The 18,600-nt window shown below is 43.6% G+C and overlaps 1 protein-coding gene across 8 annotated transcripts in view; it reads right to left on the bottom strand.

The window, feature by feature from the left end:
• Positions 1–18,600, bottom strand: part of CUNH1orf226 (chromosome unknown C1orf226 homolog) — a 385,517-nt gene that overhangs the window by 167,123 nt on the left and 199,794 nt on the right. The window contains exon 1 of one of the 8 annotated variants that reach the window (XM_012468863.2): positions 13,578–13,597. The exons of the other annotated variants lie outside the window; for them this stretch is intronic. The gene's annotated coding sequence lies outside the window, so the exon portion shown is untranslated. Of the gene's footprint in view, positions 1–13,577; positions 13,598–18,600 lie in introns of those variants that run through there. 8 annotated transcript variants of the gene reach the window in all.

Below are 18,600 nucleotides of genomic sequence, written 5' to 3'. Positions count from 1 at the left end.
TCATCTCAAAAAAAAAAAAAAAAAAAAATACAAAAAACAAAAAAGAAGCCAACAACAGATATTTCAGGACCCAAATGGAAAGCGGAATGGTCTAGTGAACAGAGTACCAATTTGGAGCCAGACAAAAGAGTTTGAGTCTTGTAGGCTTGTTTCTCTGAGCTAAGCTTCTCCATGTAAAGGAGAGGAAACACAGAAGTACCCAGCTGTATGCATCACACAATTGACACCAAATATACATGAACGCCCTTGCTCCTCTCCAAGTCAGTCACAGGCCGCTCCTTCCCTCCACAGCAGGAAAAGATTTGATGATGGGGCCTCTATAGACAATAACAGCACCCACAACAACATCTGCAAATGTGCTGAGCCCACCTTTAAATTTGCTATATGTGTTAACTCATCTAATCCTACTAAAACCACAAACTTATAAGTACTGCTACACTGTCTTACTCATTGGATAGAAGAGGAAACCAAAGCAAAGAGAAGTTAAGAAAGTTGACCAAGGTCACACAGCCAGTAAGAGTAGTGCCAAGATTTGACCCCAGGCTGCCTGGTTCCACAGTCAATGTTCTTGTAATACTGTTATCACAGTGTTTATACTTCTACTTTCAAATACAATTATTTTCTTTTACATTTCATGGTACTATCAGGATTACAGCAGGCTCATCATGCTATCTGCAAACACATGTGAGGCTGACAGGACAAATCGTAATCCTTCCATTTGGCAGATGAATAAACCAAAGCATAGAGGTTCCGTGACTTGCCTAAAGTACACGGCAGGACTCAGAGGCAAAGCTGAGACTAAAATGCAAGTCACCAACGGTCCAACTATAAGATGTAAAGCCCACTCTAGAAGGAAATGGCCCAATGATTAGGCACTAATAAAACCATTTTCAAAGGTGTCATTAATGTCCCCTCAACAGTAGCACTGCTTTGGCCAGGGCAGAGTTACATGCACATGGATCCTAATACAACCTCCAGTCCCGGCCTAGATTCCTTCCCTCTGTGACATCTTTGTGTGTAGGAGCGTTTTTCTTATGGCTGGTGAGCCTAGCACACACCAGCAGGACGAGGTCCCCAGCAGAGGTAAGAGTAGGAATGGGACACAGACAGCTCAGGGTAGTGAGCAACCAATGAGAAAGCAACCTGAGAAGGGAAAGGAAGGCAAACCAACGCTGATAGACTCGGAAGACTGATGAGAGGGAGGACTGGGGGAGGAGGACAAGGAAGTAGCCTGCAGTAGGAGCAGGGGACATGAGGGGCTCTGCGTGGTCTCCACTCGCCATCCCACACACAGGTGAACACACACAGAAGCTGGACAGATAGGCCATGGCATGGCCAGAGAACAGTGAGTTATAATGACATGAAAGGATATATACATGAGAAAGGTCTGATGGAAAGTCTCCAAAATGCTAACAAGAGAAGCATGGTAAGATCATGGGTCATCATTGTTCCTTTCCTCTGTTTTCTAAATGTTCTGAAAGATTTATAATCTTTAAATCTGAAAGATGAAAGAATTTTATAATCATCATAACAGTCCCCGCTCGAGCCTAAGGTGCATCTGCCCGATGTGTCAGGCCTGCCTGGGCATGAGCGGAGGACCCAAGGGGCCAGTCTGCTGGAGACCATCTGGATGACACATTAAAGGGCCTGCTGGGAGAGTGTCTGTTTTGAGGACAGAACTGAGTCCTCAAGCTTGAGCCAGTGACAGGGCTCAGGCCAGGGAGCAGGTCAGTTCTAAGCATAATACAATGCCTGTCACTCAGACTGTCTCCTGGCCCAGCATTCACGTACTCAGGTTTGCATCTTAGGAATAGACCAAATAGCAGGACGGAGAGCAGCAGACAATGACCCAGGGCTCATGAGTCTAGCCCCGTGCTGCAAGTTAAGGTTTCACCACTTTAGTAGGGGGCACGACACAGTGCTGCCAGCTGCAAGGTCCAGTGCATCGCCAGTGTGGCCCACCCAGCCAGGCAGTTTCTAAAAGCAGGGGAGTGGCATGACCGCAGTCGGGTACTGCGGCTCAGCTCTGACAAGCCTCACACTCAGCCCCAGGGCCTTGGCAGGGCACTTCCTGGGACTTACGGGCCCGAGAGTGAGGGTGCTCAGGGCAGGCATCACCACACACAGGGGACAGGGAATCCTAGGCATCTCACGGTCCTGAGAGCGCCATGGCTTTGAGGACCCATGAGGTACCTCCCAGGCATGCTCAAGAAATCTTGGAGAAGCTTCAGGGAGAATGCAGTATAAAAGCCCTATCGTGGTGGGTTGGGGTAGAGCCAGAGGAATACTGTTTTTTTTTTTAAAGCAAGTTTATTTATTTATTTATTTTTTATAAGATGGGGTTTCACCCTGATGGCCAGGCTGGTCTTGAACTCCTGACCTCTGGTGATCCACCCGCCTCGGCCTCCCAAAGTGCTAGGATTACAGGCGTGAGCCACCTCACCCGGCCCAGAATATTGTTTTATGTTATTGAAAGTGTTCTGTTTTTGGTGCTCCACTCACTAACGTAGCCTGGTGGGGAGAAAGGTGACATTTTCAAAAAATGTTTAAGAATTCGTTGATAACAATGGTAAATTAGTAACTCCGAGCAACTATTAGAGGCAAAAGAGAAATTTGACTCGCAAACAACTGTAAGCATATAGACAGAACTCCCACATGCTGCCAGCCATTCTTCATGGAAGAAAATAGTGGGTATTTCCAGACAGAAAATTAGGCCAAATAGTAGTTCTGTGAAGTGTTTCAAGAACACAATAATAACAAATATACAATATAAGATAAAAGGCAAACAAATACACAGTGTCTAATGAAGAAAAGGCTATTTCACAATATTTAAAAGATAAGCAGCTTGACAGTAAAGGGGGGTAAATGGGGTAAATCAGCCATTTGATTGAAACGTAAGAAAAACACTGATAATTATTTTTGAACAGAAAAAAAAGTTATCAAGGGAAAATCAAAGCCCAGAAGCTAAGCAGCTCTTCCTCCAGTCCCCACGGTGCTTTATCCCTCCTGGGTATACACCTTTACCATGGTGCATAATCACTTTCCCTTTTCCTTCTCCCTCCAACTAGACTGTGTGTGAGCCTGCTGAGGGCCATGCTGATACTCATCTCTCTGTCTGGAGACAGGCATCCAGCACAGTGTTGGGCAAAGAGTAAACAATATATTGGCTTTTATTGAGTGAATGAATGAATGAATGAATGAATGAATGAATGGACAAGCAAACAGATTAACAAAGGAACAAATGTTAAAGGGACTGAAATAAATGGATACCTCTGAAAGACGTGGGAAAAGGAACTCTGGTCCCACAGGCACACCAAAGAAGAAAACTCGACTTGGCATTTAATTGAATTCCATTTTATATATTCTTTGATAGTTTTATGTGCACATGGTCTGTCCCCAATAAGAAGCCTTGGCCCTTGAAGGCAGGGACCACAAACTTTTACTTCTATGTCCCCTACTATAGTGCCTGGCACAGTGCTAGATTTTAGACCTTAAATAAATATTCATTAAATAGGCTTGAATAAAGAAGATGAGACTAGAAAAGGAAAGTTACTTCTAACAGGCGAGGTTCCTTCATTTTAATTTATAGGAGAAATGAGCTGGCTATTTACCAGGCTTCGTTGCAACAGGCATTCCTCAGGACAAAGAGAGCCTTTGAGAACTACACGAGCAGCGGCGCCTTCTCCAAAGTTCCAGGCTTGGTATTTCCAAGGGAGAGCTAGGGGTCAATAGTAAAATCCGCAGGCACAGGCACATGCCAGGGAAGTTGGCACAGCACCTGCCCAGGCTGGGACTGACTCCAGGCAGCCTGACCAAAGTCAAGAAAGCTCATAATTCACCCAGAGGAGAACTTAAAAACAATCCAATTAGTTGGATATGACTGCAGATTGGGCAACTAACTGAATGTCAACCGGAATTCAACAGTGAGGACAGAAAATAGGAGGTGGACACATCCTTCTTCCTTTAAAAGCACACAGCTCAGGTGAAGGTGAAAGGTCTCTCCTTCTTGTATTTGGCAACTCCAGCCGTAACAATCTGTCAGCAAAAATGCCTGCACAGGATCAGTGGGAGAGTCTCCTCCCTCAATGCAAAAATTCCTGACCAGGCAGCTCCCAGTATAACCACCACTAGATTAAAAGGGCAAGATAAAGGAGCTAATTATTGGAGAAGGAAAGGGTCTGAGACAGGAAGTGCAGTTGGTCATCATAGCTAATGCTGTGGATGAGAGTTGCCAGGGTATTTAAATATGTATTGGAATAAAGCAAAAGGGGTCATGCTCATATGTTCATTTCCTTCCTAAGGAAATGTACCAAGGTGTTCAGGTTACCTGGGATCCCTAACTGTACCTAGACACCTTGAGGGTGGGGAGGTGAGCAGCCAGCCCCGACCTGAGGCCCCAGAGACCTGATCCCTCCTCCACCTGCTTTTCCTAGACACAATGACCCAGATCCACCCCGTGTTATTCAGGAGAGTCAGGAATGGTTACCCTGGGCAAGATCCACAGCTTGTCACTTGGGCCTAAGACAGCTGTGTGACAGGCTTTCGAGGGACAGACTCTAGGCTCATTCAGCTGAACTTGGTCTGCCGTGTGCCGGGGCACTCACTCCCCAGAGAGTTCAGAAGCTACACGGTAGCAGCCAAAGTTCCAAAGTGGACCGAGGGCAGAAGCAACATCCCAGCTGGAAGAAGGAGAGATACAACAATCTCCATAGCCATCTCATGCCTATCATCCCACCACCCACTGCTACTTTCTGGGCCTGTATCCACAGCTAGACCCTAGACTGATCATGGGACAGGTAAGTGTGAGGCTTCACTAAAATCCCCAAGCTTTCAAAATTACCCCTGGTCTTATCCTATATCCCTCACCACTCTTCCACTGCCACCACCAACATACATATTAATTGCCAGATTGGGGTGGGCAGCAGGGTGGTGTGGGGCAGAGTTTACATATTTCCCATCCCAAACCCCAGTCACTTAGAGGTTCCCCATCTTTGAGTGTCAATGAGGATTTGGGATGGGAAGAGTAAATAGTATGGCACATAAAACCTAGACTGTGTTCCACGAGGGCAGGGCAAGTCCATTTTGCTCACCACTAGAGCCCAGCGCTAGCACAGGTGCTAAATGTTTACTGACACCTGAATTAAGAGATAACTAGTCATTAAGTAGAAGAGGTACAGAAGACCAGATCACTGCTCAGACCACTGGTCATGAAGCCCCTGGTTCTTTATATATCAAAGAATACCTTCCCAGCCTTGCAGAGGGGGCCACATGATGAGCTGTCTCACCTTTTCCCTGTCCCTGTCCTTTCAAGTATAAATAGAAGAGAAGCCTTCAAGAGAGCAACATGAGGGAGGAAAACTCGGCAACACAGGGAAGGCATCTCCTCCAATCTGCCAGGTCCTTCCCAGGTAGAGCATCGACTACAGATTATGAGCTAGGTTTACACTCCTGATTCTGCCACTAGGTAGTCTTAAGACCTCATGCCAACAATCTGAACTTTGGGGGTCTTGGTTCTGTCTTCTGTAAAATGATATTCTTTTGGGGAAGGAAGGCTACAAGTACTGAACTTAAAAATACAACATTCCCAAGGATGATTCAGAGCCAGGTGGTGCTAATTCAGCCAGTCCCTCTGATGGCAGGACACCTAGAGGCCCTGGACCCCTGTCAGTTTCCTTAACCAGGACACGGTCAGCTAAGTGAAATCAGACTACAGAGAGAGGAAAGAAGGTGGCTCCCTCAGGGTCTCAAACAGTCAAGAAGAAAACACAGAGTAAACAAGGAAAGAAAGAGTTCTGACAGGAAGGTAGCCAAACAACCCACTGCCTCACTGGGTTTTTAAGGCCCTAGGAGGCGAGTTACTACGTCTAAAGTTGAATAAGAATCATCAATGAATAAGTGCTATGGACTGTATTGTCCCTCCCCCCACCAACATTCTACATTGAAGCCCTAAACCCCAATGTGACTGCATTTGGAGAAGGGGCTTTTGGGAGGTAATTAAGGTTAAATGAGGTTACAAGTGTAGAGTCCTAATCCCATAGGACTGGCATCCTTACAATAAGAGGAGGGGAAGAAGAAAGAGATGTCTTTCTCATGCATGAACTAAGGAATGGCTACGTGAGGACGTAGCAAGAAGAAGTATCTGCAACCCAAAGAGAGAGCCCTCACCAGACATTGGCCCTGCTGGCACCTTGGTCTTGGACTTTCCAGCCTCCAAAACTGTGAAAAAGAAATTTCTGTTCAAGCAACCTAGTCTGTGATATTTTCTTATGGCAGCTGAGCTAACACAATAAGAGACCCAAGAAGCCTGCTGGCTCTCTCCAGTCTCAAATACCATTCACCCTCATTCCCAAGGTGAGCCTGACTCAGATTCATTGTCTCCATGCAAAGATCTGCCTGGGTAGAAACAACAAGAACACAATGGTGGGAAGTGGGGTAAGATCCGAGTAGCAAGAGGCTGACCAATTCCTTCACATGGTGGGACTCCAGAGCTCCCAAGCTTGTCGGCATCACAGCAGCTGCAGACTCCGTGAGCTGAGGGGCCTGATAGTGACGGCCAGTTCAGTCACTGGGCCATACTGGTTGTGTGCAATAGCAGAGATGAAGAAAATAAAGGCAGTTGGTGGACAGAGGAAGACCAGTGCCATGGAACTATTTGAACATGTCACCCACTCCCTGCCATCCAGAGCAAATTGACCTCCCATTCCATAGGCAGGGAAGCCTGGTAATGAAGGCAACCCAGGAGGAGTCACCACCATGGCCTCAAAGCAAGTGAGTACCTTGAGGTAATTAAAAGTGGCATCAATATGCCCAGTCAATTATACAGCGGAACAGCAACTCCACATAGAGCCTATAAAATGCCGTCGCGGAAAGCAAGGACTGCACAGAAGGACACTGCACTCAGAGAGCTCGGTGATGTGACAGTCATGGGCCTGAGAGAAATAATTTCCAGAGAAAGTGAATTAATTCTGGTTCTCAGTCACAGCCAACTCCCATGACAGCTGATTCAGAGCCATGGGGAGATAGACAGAAGGTGGCAGGGAAAACACTGTGGCTTTTGCTTACTGTTGAGTGAGTCAGGGCGGCCCACAGCGAGAGAGGCAAGCAGAGCTGTGGGCTGGACAGGGGGGCAGACCCTGTGCTCTTGAAGGCCAAGCTGGGCCCCACAGCAAGGAGATCCAAGGAACCCACTCAATGCATCTCTAAGCCCTTGCATGGCAGCCCACTCCACACTGCAAAGTTGTTGCTGAAGAAATGTAGCTAAAGCGATATTCTCTCCCCCTCAGAGCCTTAACACCCATCCTTGCCACATAATCAGTCTTCGGACAGCGGTATGCCATCTCTCTTCCTTCCCCTTTCTCAAGGATTGAAAGAATAAGGAAAATTAACAAAAATAGACACATTTTAAAAACTCCTAGGTTGGAAAGGACTAGAGCCATCTAGTCTGGTCACTCCTCTGATATCTCAATCTCTGCCCACTCTGCATCAGCCTTGGCTAAAATGTGCCCAGTGATGAAGAATTCCTTCTCTCCAAAGCTTTCTTCATCTTCCAACAACACTGATGACTAGAAAATTCTTGTTATATTGAGCCAGAATCCACTTTCCTATTCCCTGGTTCTGCTCTGAGTACAGAAGAGTACCCCCGCCAGCCCCCTCCCCCTACCCCAGCTCTCAGCTTCATGAGAGCCTTTCCAGAACTTAAAGATGGCTGGCAAGAGATGGATCTTCCCAAAGTACTGGAAAGACCCTAGCCCAACTCTAATCAATTTCTCTTCCGTGTGTTATTTAGAATAAAGTTTTCAAATCACAAAATGTTCAGTGGTAGAAGGTATCATGAAGATCATTTAATTTATTCTTCTTCCTTCGCAGGTGAAACCCAGGTCCAGAGAGAGGAAACTGACTTGTTCAAGTCCTCATAGATACTTAGCAGAACACCCAAGGTTATATTTGAGCTGTCCTCACATCCAGAGCTTTGTACTGGGTTTTCCTAAAATACCACTTTTCTCCTCATTTTCCCCAAGCAGAACTGTGTTATTCCATTGCCCTAGTACTTACATGCATTTACACACACACTTCAGTCCAGACTATTTCCAACTTAAAGGCTTGGACATTTAGCTTTCAGTTGCCTGGTACAACCTGACAGGTAAAACAGTCCCAGAGATACTTGGGCCCCACACTGGTGCCCATCCCTGAAGGGGCATCAGAAATATTTCTGGAAACCATTCGTCAGCAAATTAGAAATCATCTTGTGCAAAAACTGCAAATACAAATGGGATTCCAGGGGAGGAAAAATCTTACCCATAAGCTTATTCTATTAATCAATTGTTTCAAAGTAATCTGAAAAAGGGATGTAGAATTTGCTCATTCCCTTGCAGTGCTGGCATTCTGAAAGTAAGGAACTGCAGGCCTGTGAGTCAGCAAGAAAAACAAAATGGAAACTAAAATTCTAAGCATTTATTTAATATGAGCTAATAGAGGATGATGGATATGGCCTCAGATTTTCTGTTCTCCCCAGCCTTAGCTGAAGGTAGTGCAACCAGGAAAATGAGCTGAGCAGATGGGGTAAACATTTATTAGACATCTACTTTATGCTCAGTGTAGAGGCATTGTGGAGAAAACAAAATTTTCCCCTAAAGTATTTATAACCTAACTCAGAAGACAGGGTACATGCAGTGTCTAGAACACAATTACTCAATGGTTCTCAACCAGGCATGGGGTCATTTCTGAATGTCACAGCTGGGATTTCATATATCCACATAATGGATAGAGGCCAGTGACGCTGCTAAACATCCTACAGTACACAGGACAACCCCTTACAACAAAGAATTATCTGGTTCAAAATGGCGGTGGTAATGAGGTTAAGAAACCCTAAAGCAGGTGACTCATTAGTAGAGCCAGTAGTACATATATGATGGCTGAAGTGAGTTAGAATTCATCCAATTCAATATTTATTGAGCATATGCATGTGTCAGGAACTTTGTAGGCACTTAGGAATTAAAGATGAATAAGACATGTCTCTTCTCTCAAGGCTACATGAGACAATTCTAAAAATACAAGGTGGGATGAAATCCAGAATTAAATTGGGTATGTAAGTGCCTCAAGATTCTGAGAAAAATATGGCAACTGTAGGCCAGCATTAATCAGAAAGCAGATGGGTCCCAAGCTCAGTCTTGGAGGGCAGGTGAGATTGGAATGGGCAGGCTTGAAGGCCCCTGGCAGGTGAAAGGGTTGAGCTGAGGGGCTGCAGTAGCATCCCCAGACTTACCGTGAGAAATGCATGAAGCATGCTCACTGCTGGTCCTCCCGTATCACAGCCAGCTAGCAGAAGCCAAGTCTGACCAGAACCTCACACCTTTATACTGGGGAATACCTACAGATATCCCCCAGTGCCTAGCACAAGGTATGCACTTCATGGATATGAAATAATTAGAAAAGGACAATAAAATTAAATCACTATTTAATGAGCATTCACTCCCTGCCAGATCATTTGCTTAACACTTTACCTGCATTATCTCATTCAGTTTTGACCACAACCCTGTAAAGTACCTCGTATTACCACTTCTAAAATGAGGAAACTGACTGGCTGAATGAATAAATAAACTAGTGAGTCAAAAAACAAAACAGCTCAAACAGCTCTGCTGTTCCCACACTAACCTGGACTCTTCCTGAGGCCTGCTGTTCCCTGGGTTCCAGCTTGCCCCACCCCTCAGGACTCTTACACAGGCAGTGGCTACCAGCACTGAGCTGTCTAAAGTGGAGGTGTCCCGTGGGCAGACGGTGATTTTACAAGGGTTTCTAAGGCCATAGTGCCTCTGGCACTATGTCTAGAACTTCCCAGAATTTCTGCTGGCCAGAAGCCAGCATCACAAAAGAGACTGGAGCAAGGATGCTGGTATAGAACCTCCTCAAGGAGAAGGCTCAGGATCCCTGGTCCACGTTAAAACAAGGAAGCAGCAAACAGCTTCTTTTCACTAGCACATTTAACAAACCCTCTAATTATGTGATAAAAATCCCACTGGCGACTGCTTTTCTCAGAGCAGCACATTACCACCATCCAAATATTTCTCAGTCTCTAAATAATAGGGTAATTTTACAAGGCACGTATCTGCAGCAGCTGCAACAGCACAAATGGGTGCTGGTTAATTCCTTCTATTTATACAGCCCTCCTACCATTTATAGGATGCCCTCCTGGCTTTATTTCATTGGATCCAAGCAACCATGTTTTGAGAAACAAGTCGCCTTATCTCCATTTTACAGTCAAAGAGATTGAGGCACAGTGAGGTAAAATGAATTGCCCATGGTCACACTACAAGGTCTTCTGGCTTGTCTGGTAACAATACCACGTGCCAGCCACACTGCATGGCCCCTTTGCAATAGATAATTTTCATTTTCCTTTCCTACTTAATTTGCAAATGATTATCAGTAATGCCTACTTGTATATTAACAAGAAAATCCCTGTGATACAAAAACTGACAATCCCCTTATGATAACAAGACTTAGCCAACTTCACAGGTTGGCAAACTATTTCAGTATAAGGCCAGATAGCAAATATTTAGGCTTTGCAGGACAGACTGTCTCTATCACAGCTACTCAACTCTGCCAAAGCAGCCAAAGACAAATGGGTGTGGCTGTGTGTCAAATAAAACTTTATTTATAAACACAGGAAGGGAGGACACAGATTTGACCTACAGACTTAGCTTTTCAATTCCTGAACTAGATTATAGGGTCTTCCCATCCTCTCCCAGATCTAACTAACCCACAGGAGTTAAATCTACAAACTTGGAATCAATAGAATAGAAAACTTTGCTAATTTTTTTTTTTTTTTTTTTGTAAGAGAGAAATAGATTTGAAATGTCCCAGTCCATTTTCCTTTCCAGAGCTCCCTGGAGTAAAGATCCCTTTATGCTATTCTAGCCACCTGCTGAAGATTACGCCCTGCTCCACACACATTTTCCTCTTTTCCCTGTTCTTCTGAGTTTTCCAGTTACTGACATAACGTTCTCCAAAAGGCTTTATGCTACTGTTTTGCCTTTTAAAATGTAAAGAGATGATGCCCAGGTCCCTCACAAAATGGTCTTCATTTAAACAGTATAAACAACTGCTTTGCTGAAAGGTATTCAAACAGACATAGACCTCTATGACTCCTTACACTATCAAAGTGTGGCAGTATAACAAAGCTCAGCCAACTTCAGAGGCTGGCAAACTTTTTCTGTATAAGGCCAGATAGCAAATGTTTAGGCTATCAAAGAGCCATTAAAAACCCTGAAAGCCCCATCCTACCCATGGAGGAAGGTCTACAGGGTTAAGAATTTTGCTGGATGGCTCAGGCATCAAGCTGGGAATTACAACAGGCCTGACCTAGAGCAAGACAGCTACAATTCCCAAACTGAGAATTCTGTGCCAATCGCCCTTCTATTATACCTCCAAAGACTTCCTTACTAAAAAGATCCAACAGTGATGACACCAGAATACTCCCTGGAAAAACTATTATGTTATTCTGGATGAAAGATGCAAAAGCATGAACATGAGAATATTAGAGTGGTATTTAAAAAGAGGTAAGGAATCCTTTGTAGGGACATGGATGAACCTGGAAACCATCATTCTCGGCAAACTGACACAAGAACACAAAATCAAACACCGCATGTTCTCACTCATAGGTGGGTGTTGAACAATGAGAACACATGGACACAGGGAGGGGAACATCACACACTGGGGTCGAAGGGGGGAAATATGGGAGGGACAGTGGGGGGTGGGGAGTTGGGGAGGGATAACATGGGGAGAAATGTCAGATATAGGTGATGGGGAGGAAGGCAGCACATCACACTGCCATGTGTGTACCTATGCAACAATCTTGCATGTTTTTCACATGTACCCCAAAACCTAAAATGCAATGCAAAAATAAAAAAAAAAAAAAGAGGTAAGGAAAACTCTTTAACTTTGAATCCCATTTTCAAGAAGCATCTTAAGTTGTGCTCTCTCTGACCCCCATTCACTTAATAGTCACTCTCTACTAAGGAAAAAAAGTGGTATAGCAGCTGGGGAAAGAGAGCCAGCTCATTTCTAACGCTTTGTCTTGCAATCAAGTGGCACAGAGGAGCTCCACTCCCCATTAGCTAAACATCCAGACCATCTAAAACAAACACAAGATTACTTGCATTTGATTACTTCCTAAACAATCAGTTTAAGTAAAGCTTAAACTGATCCAGAACCTGAGAGAAGAAAGGGGTGACGTGTATTCACGCTCACGCATACCTAACACACAGTAATCAATAAATGTTTGCTCAATAAATATGTGAATACCAAGAACCAACTTCCTGTGTCGGATTCACAGGGCTTCTTTTCATATCCTCATTTATTAAGAAGCTAGGCGTCAGCTTTGCTTTCTCTCCAGGACCAACCGATTAACAGTGTGATTTCTGGCAATACATTAGTGCTAAATGAAGTTTTACAAAACAGTTCAGATGGCTTGTGTTGCTCAGCCTCACGAATATTTGGTGTACAGAGAATCTGGATATCTTCCTATCCAATTCAGCAAAAATATAGGATACATTTTAGTAGCTTCCTCTCAAAGTCCCCCAGTCCTACCCCTATAAACAAATCACCATCCATTCACATCCCACACAAGCACCCACAGCCACACATGCACCCATATAGTCGTCAGATAATTGCAGCAACACCAACCCAGTGATTCAGATTCATAATGATTTCCAGGAATTCAGAATGTCGGAGCTTGACATACACATTTCTCTGTTCCGTTCCCTTTTGAAAACTACTCAAACAGCTGGCAGCAGCTGCACTGATCAAAAGCTAGGATTCTACACTATAGGACAAGAGGCACTAACACAGGAAGTATCCAAGGCAGACATGCACGGGATGATGCCAAAGCAACAAGAGGACACAGAACATCCTCCTCGCAGCTCTAACTGTGAACTGTGTTCAGAGTGACCACACCACTCTGACACCCGCTGGCCTTTGCTACACTTAGGCAGCAAGGTGAGGCTCAATCCCCAGTCATCACCTGCCCACACAGAGGCAACAAAATCATGAGCCATTTTAATTCACTCCACCATCGCTGACTATCTTTCTGATCTCCCAACCAAAAGACAGAAAAATAGGAAGAAGTGACATGTAAGCGGAAACCCGTAAGACGACCTAAAGCTTTGGGATGGGAGAGCATCGTGGAGAAATGAGAAGGCCCAAAGGCAAGTGAGAGCATGGTGTTGCTGAAAGAAGTCCTGCTTTAATGTAGGGTAGCAGAGAAGGAAGGAGAAACACAAAGTGAAGTCAGCCAGGGCCAGGTCATTCGCTTGTGCCTTTTGGGCTATGTGAAGGAGTTTGCATTGTCCCAAGAGCACAGAGGAGCTATTGCAGGGTTGAAGCAGGGCAAATGGGCACTGACAAGACATATATTTTTAGAAAGAGCACTCTGGCCATACTGTGGAGGATGGGTGCGAGGGGCAGCAAGATGAGGCTGCTAAATCTAAGCCCAGGCTGAAGGGGGCCTGTAGTGGCAATGGATACTAAGAAAAATCTGTATTTATGGCATGCATTTCTTGAACTTCAGATCTTTATAGGCTCACCCTTGGTGCTTCTTGAATATCCTGCCAAACTTCTTTCTGGATCTCTTGACCAAAGAAGAAAAAAGAACAAATCCTCTAGGGCCCTGTCGAATGAGATGAAATAACCCCTTTCAGAAGCAAAGTGGAGCTTGTTTTTATGCCCTAGGTGCCCAACATTTAAAATATCATCTTACATCACATGCATTATCATTTCATGTGATTCCCTAAGAGTGGTAGAACTGGGATTAACCCCCTTTAAGTAATAGGGAAATACTCAGAAAGCAGAGGCAAAGCCAGGTTCTGCAGTGATGGTGGGTAACCTTGGGATGGAGTCTGCAAATCAATTTTTTTCAAAGGTACTAAACACTTTGATTATCTTCCCTGGGTGATTCCCACACTCCTTCCTCTAATGACTTTTCATCATAACGTTGACATCTTCCCTTTTGAAAATTGCTAAAAAGTAGACACTTTGGAGATGTGTACCGGGGGAAAAATCGTTCCGTGCTTCCTGATCCCAGCTATGCTTTGGTCAATTCAATTAGGGCACGGACCAGTGGTGGAACCTGGATGAGAATCCACATCCTTTAACTCCTATCCAAGGCTCACTGCACTACATTACTTGAATGGAGGAATGAACAGACAGACGGACAAGCATAGCAATGGAGAGCTGAACCAATGAACACCTCTCAAAGCTTTATTTATAACCCACCTCCTTCATCTAATAAGAGATTTGGGGGAAAAAAAAAAAACAGTCTTTTTTATGTCAGCAAAACCAGATCTAATGAGACCAAAGAAATTAGCAGATTCCTCTGATAGCCTCTCTAGATGATTCAGGTGGTCTGTTCCAGCCATGAAGACACTACTCTGACTCAAGGTCCAAATACAGCACACACACACGCCAAAAAAGGCTGCCAAAAACAGTGGCTTTTAGTAGCCAACACTCTTACTGATGGAGAGAAAGGAAACTGTGACCTACAGGCATCAGTTGAGTCCCTGCATCCAGACGTACTTGAAGGTAAACTCTAGCCATATATATTTTTTTCCAGATATCTAAGCCAATACATTTCCTTTTCATTCAAGCCACTTGAGGTTAAGTTTCCTTATCATTTGAAGCAAAAGCATCTAAAAGCAAAATCATCTTACATTGATACAAAGTGTAAACTGGTATAACATTTCTGTAAAACCATATAGCAGAGTGTGTGTGTGTGTGTGTGTGTGTGTGTATACACATACGCATATATATGAGACAAGAGTTTGAATTTTTTGTATATTTTAACCTGACAAATTCATTTCTAGGAAACTAACCCAAGGAAATTATCTGAAACACATGCAAAAATTTATTCATAGTATTTACCATAAAAGCACAAACTAGGACATAATTTAATGGCCCATATGAGAGGAAATGATTATGCAAAATCACACTATATCTATAGCATAGAATATTACAGAACCATTAAAATGTACATTTACTTACTACAAATTATTAAATGTAAGGTTAAACGTTTCACCTTTTTAAAAATTTTTCTAATTTTTTTTAAACTTTAAGTTCTGGGGCACAAAATGCAGAACATGCAGGTTCATTACATAGGTATATCACGTGCCATGGTGGTTTGCTGTACCCCATCAATCCATCATCTACATTAGGTATTTCTCCTAATGCTGCCCCTCTCCTAGCCCCCCAACCCCTGATAGGCCTGGGTGTGTGCTGTTCCCCTTCCTGTGTCCATGTATTCTCATTGTTCAACTCCCACTTATGAGTGAGAACACATGGTGTTTCGTTTTCTGTTCTTGTGTTACTTTGCTGAGAATGATGGTTTCCAGCTTCATGTCCCTGCAAAGGACATGAACTCATCCATTTTTATGGTTGCATAGAATTTCATGGTGTATATGTGCCACATTTTCTTTATCTAGTCTATCTTTGATGGGCATTTGGGTTGGTTCCAAGTTTTTGCTATTGTGAATAGTACCAGAATAAACGTACATGCGCATGTGTCTTTATAGTAGAATGATTTACACCATTTGACTCAGCAATCCCATTACTGAGCATACACCCAAATGATTATAAATCAGCTTTTATCTTACATAAAATGTAAGATTCAGTATCGTTTATGTACCATGATTTCAACTTTGTAAAAAAATAAAATAAAATACATAAAAGTAGTAAAATATAATGTCCCAAATGCTAATAGTGGCTGCTTCTGAAAAGGGATGTTACAGGTGTTTCACTTATTTTTTTTAAAAAATATTCTCTACTCTTCAAATGCTCTACAACAAGAATATATCATTTTCATGGTCAAGTGAAATATTCAAAAGCTCAGTAAAGTTACCCCCTCCAAAATGAAATTCATTCTTCTTCTTCATATAAAACAAAATCTCTCTCCTTAAAGCTTCCACCTAAGAGTTCTGACTCCAATGTTAGGTTTTCTGGGACCACATACAGATCCCCAGGAGAACCTTTCAGATATTTAAAACCCTGTCAAAACCTGAGTTTTGCCCTCTCCAGGTTAAAATGCGTTTCCCCAACAATCCCCATAGAATAGGGTGGGCTTTCCAACTCTCCTCTGAACACACTCCAATGTGTTACCCCTTTAAGACATGCTGTTCTAAAGGAAACCATCAACAAAGTAAACAACCAATAGAATGAGAGGAAATTTCTGCAAACTGGATCTGACACAGGTCTAATAGCCAGCATCTATAAGGAACTTAAATAAATTTAAAAGAAAAAAAACAAGCAGCCCCATTAAAAAGTGGGCAGATGAAATGAACAGACATTTTTCAAAAGAAGGCATACATGCAGAACAAGCACATGATAAAAGAAAAGCTCAATATCATTGATTAGAGAAATGCAAATCAAAACCACAATGAGATACTATCTAACACTAGTTAGAATGACTGTTAGTAAAAAGTCAAAAAATAACAGATGGTGGCAAGGTTGCAGAGAAAAAGGAGCACTATACACTGTTGGTGGGAGTGTAAATTAGCTCAACTACTGTGGAGGACGGTGCGGCAATCCCTCAAAGACCTAAAGACACAAATACCATTCAACCCAGCAATCCCATTACTGGGTATATACTCAAAGAAATAGAAATTGTTCTAGCATAAAGACGCATACATGCATATATTCATCACAGCACTATTCACAATAGCAAAGACATGGAATCAACCTAAATGCCCGTCAGTGATAGACTAAAGATATGATTAGTCTAGACGAAAGGATATGATAGACTACAGGATAAAGAAAATGTGGCACATATATGCCATGGAATACTATGCAACTGTAAAAAAGAACAAACTCATGTCCTTTGCGGGAACACGGATGGAGCTGGAGACCATTATCCTTAGCAAACTAATGCAGGAACAGAAAACCAAATACCACATGTTCTCGCTTATAAGTGAGAGCTAAATGATGAGAACACATGGATACAAAGAAGGGAACAACACAAACTGGGGTTTATCAGAGGGTAAAGAGTGAGAGGAGCAAGAGGATCAGGAAAAATAACTAATGGGTACTGGGCTTAATACGTGGGTGATGAAATAATCTGTACAACAAACCCTATGACACGTGTTTACCTAAGTAACAAACCTGCACATGGACCCCTCCACTTAGAATAGAAGTTTTAAAAAATGTGCTGTTCTAAATTCATCACAGTGTTCCAGGTGTGGTCTAGTAACCTGTGTCCAAGGAGTAGCACCTCCTTGTTCTAGATATCTCATCTCTATTAATGCAGCCTCAGTTCCTGTTTCCTCCAACTTGGGATACGAAGGAACAGAAACACTCAGGTTCCTGAGATAAAGCTGAAATTCGCCACAGCAATATAAATTTTCCCCTCTCTTTGGAGAACCCTGATTCTCCAAAAGTCATCTTCCCATATCCTCCAAAGAATTCCTCAGGGATGATATCACTCTGAACCTAGTCCAGCACTTTCTAAACCCTCAGAGAAGGATGCCAGAGAGACTGCAACAGAAGTCCTGAGTTTCAAAGCTCTCTGGAGATAATCCTCTCTGCTCCCTAATGCCAGGCCCCAGGGTCTCACAAAATATACAGGCACTTGGACCAGATTTCTGTTCAATCTATTTTCATGGACCCAGGGAGGCTGGTTGCCTGCAGCCCAAGGAGTCACAGAGAGCACTTCTCCATGTCTCAGAAAATGCACAGCCTTTTGGGAAGTGAAGAGAGACGCTTTAAGATGATTTCTGTGTCATCTTCCAGGTCAGGGAAATGTTTCAAAAGCCAAGTTCTGGGTCTGATGGGATGACCATAGAAAGACCACAACAGTGAAAAACACCAAATATCCATGCACAAATACTTGTGGACATATATGTGCTCTTATCCAGGCTTGTGCCCTTTCAGATGACCAGTAGGAGTTCCTTTCCCCAGAAACACCACAACTTCTGGATAAAGCAATCCCAGGAAAGGGATGGCCAATAGCCAGTAATTTTTTTCTCCTAATGCACAGATGGAAGAATCAAAGCCAAGGAAGTGATATGGGTTTCCTAAGATCTCACATGGTAAGACACCCCCAGTGCCAAACAGCTTCCATCTCCAGGCACATGGATTCTACCATGACCCACTGCCTCCTCCTACAAAGCAAAGGTGTACCAGCTGATCTTACCCTCCAGCTGCTTTCCACCTAGCTAGGAAAGAAGGCCTCAAGCCCCAAGTCCTTGGGTGAAATATGTCCTCTCTCTGGCCTCAGAAGCCACATGTGAATAGGGGTGCTGGTGCAGACAGTGTTCTCCAGCCTCACTCCTAAGCTCTGGAGGCAGGCACTGAATATGCCTGGTCTGCCATTTGATTCCCAGTGCCAGCAAAGAGCATGACACAGGGAAGGCTCTCAACAAACACCAGGCTAATGAATCCATGAGATAATGAAAGAATCAGTGGATTAAATCTGAGTCAGAGGAACAATCTTTTAGGGATTTGCTGCATTTTGACACTAAGAAATACCAAGCAGATGTACTCATTTCCAAAGCCTAGGAGAAGTCAGTGTTCCAGGTCCTCCTGAGGCCAACCCCTCAGAGTCAGGCCACAATAACTCAGGAC

The sequence above is a fragment of the Aotus nancymaae genome, unplaced genomic scaffold, assembly GCF_030222135.1.
Source record: "Aotus nancymaae isolate 86718 unplaced genomic scaffold, 86718_ANA_hifiasm-v0.15.2.pri h1tg000108l, whole genome shotgun sequence".
Lineage (NCBI taxonomy): Eukaryota > Metazoa > Chordata > Mammalia > Primates > Aotidae > Aotus > Aotus nancymaae.
Note: the sequence above shows the minus strand (reverse complement) of the source record. Positions and strands in the feature narration are given on the sequence as shown.